Source organism: Triticum aestivum, chromosome 3B (assembly GCF_018294505.1).
Source record: "Triticum aestivum cultivar Chinese Spring chromosome 3B, IWGSC CS RefSeq v2.1, whole genome shotgun sequence".
Classification (NCBI taxonomy): domain Eukaryota; kingdom Viridiplantae; phylum Streptophyta; class Magnoliopsida; order Poales; family Poaceae; genus Triticum; species Triticum aestivum.
The window spans coordinates 627,016,658-627,026,541 of NC_057801.1; the positions used below are offsets into that span (position 1 = coordinate 627,016,658).

A 9,884-nucleotide genomic window follows, 5' to 3' on the forward strand; every position below is an offset into this window, starting at 1 on the left:
TTTTGATTTGTGGTATTTGAGTTGCTTCAATGTCAAGTGTTGATTCCATACCTTTCAAGCGGTGTTCTCATATTTCAATGGGAGTACTAATCCTTTTGATCATCGAGGTTGTCATGTCAATTCTTTCCAACCGGTGTGCTTCTCTTCAAGTGGATCCGATCATTTCAACATTTGTGAGATCAATTCTAAGTTTTCTCAATGGTATCCGTTTCATCCGTCCCCAAGTTGCCTTTGTTTTCCCGCCCTCCCACCCTTTTCTTCAAGGACTCAGATTTCTTAATCATGTATCCTTTTATTGATGGGAAGTCTCTCCATTCTTTTCCGTCAATGCTCTTATCCGGTGATTCTCAGGAAGATACTAACGAAGCTTCAAGTTTATTATTCTTCGTTCTCTTTCCTTCTCTGGTGGTTTCAATTCAAGCCTTGTCGATCATATCCTTTCCTCGTTTCAAATGTTTTTCTCATGCTGGTGTATCTCTTAATCATTCACCTCTCACTTTCCATTTGTTCCAGTGTGTTGGAAGATACCTCGAAAGATTCGTGTTATCATTCCTAATCTGTTCAAGATATTTCGAGGTTGTTATCTCATTCAAGCCATTTAATTCAACCGGTGCAACCTCTCTTTAAAATTGTTCAACGGTGTTTTCTTTTGAGTGGGCCCTAACCCACAGGTTTTTTCCCAGGATCTTACCTGACTCTTCTAATTATCAGGAGTGATTCTCAAATTCATTTCCAAGTTTGATGTAAGAATGAATTATCATCAGTCAAATGTCTTTCTCCAAGATCTTTCAAATTCTTTCGCCGTTGGTTCAACCTTTCTAATTTTCATTCTGGAGTGTCTCAACAATTTATGGTGGTGTTTCTCATCGTCATTCTCAGATTTTGAAGACTGAAGAAGAGTTCCTCTTGAATCCTTACCCGTTCTTGTAGAGATTCATGGTTCTAGCTTGATGCCATCCTCTCATAATTGTTTTCGATTGTGAGAATTCTTTTCTTACCATCCGGAGCATTTCATGAGTTGTTTCCATTTCTTTCCTTCGAAGGCCGTCATGTCATAATTCTTCATTCTCAGCGTGTAGCTATCGTTCTCCAAATCTTACCGGTGAATCGTTCAAATATCCTCTAATCAGTTCATGTTCTCTTTGTTCTCATGTATCTAAATCCCTTCAAGTATCTTCATTCGTTTTCAAATTCTTTCCGGTGAATTGTGCCCTTGCTACTCTCTTTTTCAATTTTTACGGTGGTTCGTTCAAGATTTCACTTCCTTTGTTATCATATCAATTCATTCGTTGTTTCCAAATCCCACCGGTGGTTCCATCAATACCTTCTCAAGTTTGCGCTATCTCCATCCTTAATCCCTCAAGAAGAATAAGTAGTATGCCAAATCCGTTGCTTGTCATCAATTTAAATTGGTGAAGGATACGCATAACGTAATTCTTATTATTGTTTCATCCAAGTGATCTAATTTCTTCTTTCAAGAGTTGTTCATCATGTCATTTTTCTCGGTTTGAGGTGCTTCATCTTTTCTTTTTCCGGAGTTCCAAGTTTTCCGTGTTATCTCGTCGCGAAGCTCCATCTAAATCATCGCAAGGCTTCACCCTGTGTTTTCAACTTCTCTTTCTTTTTATCATCCTTTTATTATCGGAGTTCTTCATGGAGGCTCTACATGCTGGTTCATCAAGGATTCCTTTCATTCTTCAATTGTTCTTCAAGATTTCTCTTGAAGTTATGACCTGCCAAGCTACACTCTAAAATAAATATGGTGCTCAACACATGTTGTTTCTGAGGAGTTCAAGTATTCTTCATCTTGCATTCCGAAGTGCAATTCTCTCTATCTTATCTTTTGAGATGGTGTTATGTCATTCTTGACAATTTCCCTTCATGCTTCATGATTCACATGTTGTCAAGAATGAGGTATTTTAAATCCATCAATTTCTTCATTGGAGTTATCCTGGGTTATATTTCACCTAAAGCTTTCCCTAAGGATTGTTGCTATTTATGGTGCTTATAAATGACCCAAGTTCTTCATTTATCCTCCCGGTGAAATAAGTTTCTCGTCTCCTTGTTGATATTAATCCAATCATTTGTTGCCGTTGGTGGCAGAAGCTCACCTCATAATTTTGAGATGTGTTCCATAAGCCCACAACAAGCTTGTTCTTTTCATTGTTGGTTTTCCAACAACTCCGATGTAACCTTCTTGGAAGGGTGCTTTCCAAGCTCAGTTGTGACAGAAGTTGGCATTTTCTTCTCCATTCTGTTATTCCAGTGATCTATCTTCTATTCTTTCTTCCGGAGGCATTGTGATGTTGCTCTCTTCACTCATCTTCTCGTATTGAGGATCATGTTCTTTTCATGCTTATCTATTTAACCTGAGTGTCGTGTCCTCTTTTCAAGTTCTTTTCATCTTATCAAGTCTTGCATCTCTTTTCAACCGGAGTGCTATCTAAATTTGATCTTCCTTGTTCCTTGTTTATCTCGTTTCAACCAGAGTGGTTCCAATTCCTTCTTGTCCATTGTGCTCGTCATTCATAGCTTTGCAACCTCCAAGGTTCACATGGTGTTCCTTGTTTCTATTTTCTACCGCAGTGCTCTCAATTGTGTTCAACGTTGTTGTGTTCTTTCTTTCAACTTTTCAACCTCTCAAGGTTCGTGGTTTCACTCGTTCGTCAAAGAAGCAACTTAGTTCTACCTCCTCTCTTTTCCTCTTCCGTTTCTCTCCGGTGCCATCCTAGATCTCGGGACGAGATCTCTTGTTAGTGGAGGAGAGTTGTAACGCCCCGAGACCGGTGCTCTAGTTGCCTTCCTTTTATTTTAGTTGTTGGCGTGTGGCTATTGTGTTTGTTGCATTATCATAATTATTGTTGCATATTTCATTCCTATATGTTTATGCCATGATCATGTTGAGTGCCTTGTCATATATTTGCTTCGTGCACCATCCCAATCTCACTTGTTATGTTGCATTTTACCCTTGTCATTTTGCATTTCATCATGCTCATCATGCTCATCATGTTGTGTGTGCATCAGCCCTTGCTATCTCTCTCAAGCCATATGCCCATGTATCATCACCTCTCCCTTCCTTCTTCCTTCATGTTTTTGCAAGTGACATTATTCCCTCTCTCATTAATGTTCATTCTTTTCCTGATGCTAGTTCACCATGCCTAAACCCTCTCTGCCATTTTCAACTCTTTTGGACTTGATTTGGTTGGAATCAAAATTGCCACAAGTTTGAATCTAGTTCAAACTTGCGATAATTTTCTTTCTCTAAAAATGCCCAAACCAATTATTTCAATTAGTGCACATTTCCAGGAGCACGAGGATGTTCTCATATCTCTCTCAGCCCTCGCATATACTCCTGTGCTTTTCGATCTTTATTTTTCTATCTGAAGAAAAAATAAAAGAAAGAAGAAGCAGCAGCCGCATCCTGCTAGCGCCAGCCGGCCCTTGGGCCTCCTCCCGCCCGAGCAGGCCCAAGAGCAGCCTAGACCCGCAGCCCCGATTACATCCCTGGTAAAAATTTCCCCAATCGCCAGCTGACCCCACCTGCAGTGACTCCCTCCTCTCCTTTCTTCCTCCTCTCGTTCTTTCTTCCCTCATGGTAAACTAGTAAGTATGCACGTGCACGCACGTCGTGTTAGAATTACATTTTCATTTAGATACAGCGATACTTAATCTTACATGAGCAATGATTTAGCATAGATTCAAACGTACTATGCGAATTTAATTCTTGATGGGACTTAAAGCAGACTTGCCTAAAGCATATTGAGATTAAATCCGGCACCAGCACTCAGAAATCAAGAATCTTAATTAATAGCCGTAACATTCCTCCCTTGCTGAGCCCATACGACCAGTTTTCTTGGGCGATTGGATTGTAAAGAAAATATAGAGTGGTCATTCTGAGAGAAACTGGGGAGGGGGCGAGAGAATCGGCCAAAAGAACTGGCCCAATACCTATGTTCACACCTCTATGGAGCACATCAGATCATCACAATGACCAAAAAACGTATAAATAGGTAGAATCAATCAAAATATATTTCTGACGATATTTACTCCGGCTACAATTCAACATCATTTAGCTATTGAGATCATCGCCTATGTTGCGTAAAACACCATCTCCATATATAGCTCAGTGTTCTCCTTGACACCGATCTGTCGGCCTAATCCTCTTCTTCCTCATCATTTAGCTCATAGAATATAGTTTCTCTTTTCCGGCTACATGTTGGTTCTGATCAAAAGAAGCAATTAGAAAAAAATGTTAGCTCAAATACATGTTATAGCAAATATATTTCAGAGAAAACTAAGATCGCATTAACAATTAAAAGTGTAAAGATAAATTTTTCGAGGGTAATAAAGAGAGAGAATGCTAGAGGATTACTTCTAGTTAGGGGGCATCCACATCGCCCCAGCAAGGCCAGGTAATCTCCAAGAATGGAGCTCACCAGCAAGGCTAGCTCTCCCTCCTTGGGCACCTTCACCTTCCCTTCATCCTCCTCTACCCCCCAGCCCGGATTCCACTCGCCGCTGACGTCTCCCTCCTGCAGCATCTACTGGACTGGGGAGTCTCAAGGCATGCTGCTGCCCTCTTGCCCACTACATGTTCGAGGAAATACACAAACAGTACACTATGCGTGCACAAATACTCAAATTCATATGGATATACAAATACTCTGATAGCACTAAAAATATTACAAATCGACCTAAATTTAAATGAGTTTCAAGCAACGCTGTAATTTAGCATCATATGCATAGTGAAGACACCTAATTATTTAGTACTCTCTTAAGAGCGTTTAGGCACTACCTTAGTGATCTATAAACGTTCTTATATTTTCTTACGGAAAAAGAGGGAGCATGTCTTAATACACTAATCAGTTCTTGTACAACATCAAGGATGCATGTTGTCTGCAGCCTAAATTTAAATGAGTTTCAAGCAACGCTGTAATTTAGCATCATATGCATAGTGAAGATACCTAATTATTGAGTACTCCCTTCTGAGCGTTTAGATCACTACTTTAGTGATCTAAAAGCTCTTATATTTCTTTACGGAGGGAGTATGTCATAATACACTAATCAGTTCTTGTACAACACCAAGGATGCATGTTGTCTGCGGCTTCATTATCAATTCATAGTGACAATTCCTACAAACTCATTTGAAATGTCAGCAAATTAAAGTACATTGTAGTATAAAGGAACATATCCAGTCTATATAAATATCACGAATAGAGAATCAACCATTGCAAGCCCACAAAGTATTGAATTTATAAAAATAATTCCAAGTGAAAACAAGCTTTAATAAAAATAGCTCCATCAATGGCTATCCTTCAAGTACAACCATGATCACTTGATCAATCACTTATTTTCAGATTTTTTTTTCTATTCTGATTCATCACCTCAGAACAAGCACATAATTCCAACATACGTGACACTTATGAAATGAGGCAAAGTAGCATAATAATATTTTACCAGCTCCTTGTTTGTGAAAGAGTACAAAGTCCTAATGTTAACTGATGGATGCAAGTCCAAAAATCTATCACAAAACTGATTTTGAACAAAAGGGCCTGATGCCAACTTTCTTATAGGCAGACATTACGACAAGTGAATGCTATGGAGACATTAAGGCTTGCAACTTTTCTAAAGCTTGGCATGTAACTGTCGGCTGCTAAAAATGGCTCAGTAGTCCAGTACAAATAATTATATTGTCATCAAGTCTTGATAGATTATTTACAACAGCAGCACTATTAAAGAAACTTGCAGCCTGCGGTTCAGCAAATGATCTAATTTACTGTAACTCGTATATCTTTTGTGACTGATCTCTCTCTATCTTATGCTGAGATGATCAAAATTACAGAAACAACATCAAATCTAATTTTGGTTTCGATCGGACACCACTAAACGATCTCCAACAAGGATAGCTAGGATTGGGTTTATAACCACAAATATTGGAACAATGACTGAAAACAAATAAGGTGAGGGGAATTTGCATTACCAGAATCAAAAGCCTAAGGTGGCGTGGCAGCGGCGAGCTGCTGCTCAGATGATCTAGGATACGGCGTCGTGCGGACTCAATCATTGGCGTGACGCCGGCGTCATAGCGATGGTTGGGATGTTGGCGGCAGATGCGGCATCCAAGCAATTGGTGACAGGATGAGAAGAGGCGTGTGCGGCATCAGTCAATCCAAATTATCCTTTCTAGAGCTAGCCCCGATATATCCAGTTCGATTGCATCTTAGGCTAGCAGTCTTACACTAACCTCAGTATGAAGTAAGAGGTGTGCACCGCTACATCTGAAGCCGCCTTCCGTTGCAGCATGTTCTCCTGCATGACTCTATTTGGCCTTCTCACTTATACCCAACACTTTTCTTCTCCTTCTCTCCCTACCAGAAAAAACACCACAAGGATATCAACAAAAAAATTGATTGAATCAGCAGGAAAACATTTATTGTTAATTCATCATAGTCAGAATTGAAACTGTACCACTACCATAAAAGTCAGAAATTTGCAAATAAAGTTTTTAAGGAAGGATAACTGGAATATCAGCGATGTGACAGCGGAATAATTAGAAGTTATGGACCAAGGATAATCCAAATCGACTTTCAACAGTTCGTCCTATACTCCTATTCACCTATGAATTAATACTCCAAATTTTCCAGGCGGGGATCCTGACGAAAAAGGCCAAACACACGGAGGCAAATCAAGTAAAGGCACATAAATAAGTATTGACTCGGCTACTCAGATTTCAGAAAGCAACTCGTCTGAGGAATTTCAGAGAACACCTAATAATCGTCTCAACTAAAAAACGGTCTTCCCGTCACCCTGTAAACAATCGCCACTCAAAGGTTTCAACATCACGCTGACAATTGGCAAATTCAGAATTTCTAGAGAACAAGAAGTTTGCAAAATCTAGTTTAATGGACACGAACGTTCATGAGAGCAGTCAAACTATGAATTAGTTCTACTATTAGGAATCAACATATAGGATTTAAAAGGTGGTATTGCGTCGATGTCGACCGCAGTAGCTTATGAAGAGGGAACGGGAGAAGCATGGAGAGGAGATGGAGGAAATCACCGTACTAACAAGAACTCATGTATAGGCCTCGTCACTTTGATGGTGGAGCAGGACGCCCAAAGTGGAAAGGCGGCCTGGTGGCTGTGATGGTGGAGCAGGTACGCCAGAGGTTGTAGGGCCATGGGCGACCGCGTGCAGGCTCAGCGGGTGGGCAGCCTGGTCGCTGTGATGATGTACCAGGGACGCCGGAGGCGGGAGGGCGGCTGGCGGCCACACGTGGGCTCATCGGTGGGGCGGCGCCGCAACCTGGTGAAGTGGCGGCGGGCGGTGGCGAAGGAGACCCTCGCTCGCATCTATGGGGCAGCAGAGGAGGGCGGCAGGCGGTGACGGCGGCATGTACTCACCGTCCGGGTGGTAGTAGAGGAGGAGCGGACGATGGTGACTGAGACCCTCGCTCGTGTCTGTGGGGTAGCAGAAGAGGAGCGGGCGGCGGCGACGGCGATCTGCGGTCGTGCCCATGGGACAGCAGAGGAGGAGCGGAGGGCGGCGGCGACAGTGATCTGCGATACTGCCCATGGGATAGCAGAGGAGGAGCGCAGGACAGCGGCGATGGCGGTCTGCTGTCATGCCCATGGGACAGCAGAGGAGGAGCGGAGGGCAGCATCGGGGATCCGTGCTCGCATTCGTGGAGGCGTAGAGGAGGAGCAGCAAGTGGTTGTAAGGGAAGAGAGAAAATTATGGGATACTAATCTCACTAATTGAGATAGCGGAACTACTGAGCAGCCGACACCCACTGGCCGAACATTGGACGATGCTTTGATCCAGCGGTCGGCCTCCTCTTTGTGACATGCATGTACGGTCAGATCAGTAGCATTGTCCAGACATCGGCTGCACACCGTCGTGTGTATAGCAGCGCTCTTGAGATAGAGATTAGTTAGTTTCCAGGATCCAAATAAATTGCCTTTTTTTACCGAACAGATGCGGGTGCGGGCGAGGATGGGCAGAGTTTTCGTCCGTTCTGACGATGTTCTCTTGTTTAATAATAGTGTAGAAGAAGGAGAGGCAGAAGCACATGCCTACGAGGGCAACCACGGCTTCGCCTTCCCCTCCTATAAAGGCGCCTCAGGGCCTCGCCTAGGGTTTCCCTCTCGCCGCCGCCCCCCTTTTCCTTCCCCTGTTTCTTCTTCTTCCTCAAGAGACAAGGAATAAAGAGCACCCAGAGAAGAAAACCGCCAGCGTCCGTCGTCGTCCTCGCGTCCGGCCTGCGCCAGGACCCTCTCTGGCATGTCTTCCTGCACCCCATCACCCTCCTTGACCGATCCCTGGAGTTAGTTGGGCGGGAGCCTCCTCAACGCGCCTCCCTATCGTCGCCATCGCCATGGCCGGTCGAGCCAAGCCAAGCTCAAGCCCGGCGTCGTTCCCGTCGCCGGCGCCGTCTTCTTCCTCTGGAGCGACCTCTCGCGCGACCTTCCCGAGCCGGATCGCCAAGTCCAGCGCCCAGTCGCCTCCCTGCTTCCTCTGCTTCATGGTCCGAGCACCATCGCCCGATCAGCTCCTCCCTACGCCTCGGATCGGCCTCCTCGCGCCCATCCGAGCTCACCTTCCGCACCCCCTCGGTGAGCCGCATCGAATCCCCTCCTTTACCGCTTCTTTGCATGCATGTAGTCACCGATCCCGTCGTGTTCGAGCTACTGTTGCCGTGCTATCGCCATGGCCGTCTTGAGCCAAGTCGTTTCCTTGTTTTCTGCACCCCCGCACACCTTGCTGCGCTAGCGCACCTCGTCCGAAGCTGCTTCTTTCCGCACCCACACCCTTACGTTGTTGCTCGATCACAGGCACCCTGGCATGTTTCCACACCCCCGTCGGTCCTCTGCAACCACAGCAGCGGTTGTTGCTGGCTCCCGTCGTCGGCGAGTCCCCGTGCGCATGATTGAGTTTTGGTCCTGGTCGCGATGCGCAGATGTTTAAGTTTCTGTCGACTTCCCATTGATCACAAACACACAGCTAGCCTAGTGGCTAGCGCGGCCACTAACCATCCGAGGGGTCTGGGGTTCGAGTCCCAGTCGCCCCACTTGGGCGAAATCCTCCTCGGCCACTGCCACTGTTTCAGATTCGGCCCGAGGTTATATTTTTTTTCAGTCTGTGACTTTTGTCATATCCAGTGCCTGCATATTTTCAGAACTGCCATTGTTTTGCATTGCTCATATTAAAATATGCATGCATCCATACTAAACAAACTATATATGTCAAATGCTTAGAATTTTATCTAGTTTCACAATGTGCAACTTTCAACCATGTTTGAAATGTTTAAAATGTTGTTTGTTTAAATTTGATTAAATGCCATGTCAAAATGATTTATTTCATAACTAAATAACCGTAGCTCCAATTTTAATAAACTTTATATGTAAATGGGGTGGAAAATGCCTAGAATAACATGGTGCACTTTCTTTTGGTGTTTAACAACTCTAAAATGTGGTTTAGGCAGAATAGTACCAAATTCAAAATATGCATATGGGGATTTTCCGGAATTGTTGTTTGTTGTTCTGGCCTCATTTAAACTTGCCTAGATAGTTAGTTTACTTATGTTTCACCTCTTGCCATGTTTAACAACATTTAACATTGTTGTGTACCTAAACGAGAGCGAACTAAATAACTCGAAGGTGGTGTTTCGTCAATATGCAACTCGTTGCGTATTGAGCTCCACTTAACTTGTAGTATTGTTTGTTGCACTTTGCCATGCCATGCCTTTTTAAACCGGACATGCATCATACTTGTTTGTGCATCATGTCATGTTTATGCTTGTGCATTTACTATGTTGTTTGTTTCTTTCTGGTGTTGCTTCTTAGTTTCGGTAATGTTGCGATTGTGAGGATTCATTCGACTA

At 43.6% G+C, this 9,884-nt stretch overlaps 1 long non-coding RNA gene across 4 annotated transcripts; it reads right to left on the reverse strand.

Annotated features, from left to right (window-relative positions):
• Window positions 1-4,001: 4,001 nt before the first annotated feature.
• On the reverse strand, window positions 4,002-7,779 carry LOC123071349 (uncharacterized). 4 transcript variants are annotated; one of them, XR_006434270.1, is made up of 3 exons: window positions 7,405-7,779; window positions 4,373-6,368; window positions 4,002-4,222 (listed from the first exon to the last, which is right to left on the reverse strand). It is a non-coding gene; the product is annotated as an uncharacterized lncRNA (long non-coding RNA). The 4 variants fall into 4 exon arrangements; XR_006434269.1 differs by having other exon boundaries at window positions 7,066-7,779; XR_006434268.1 differs by having other exon boundaries at window positions 7,061-7,779.
• Between the last annotated feature and the right edge of the window lie 2,105 nt (window positions 7,780-9,884).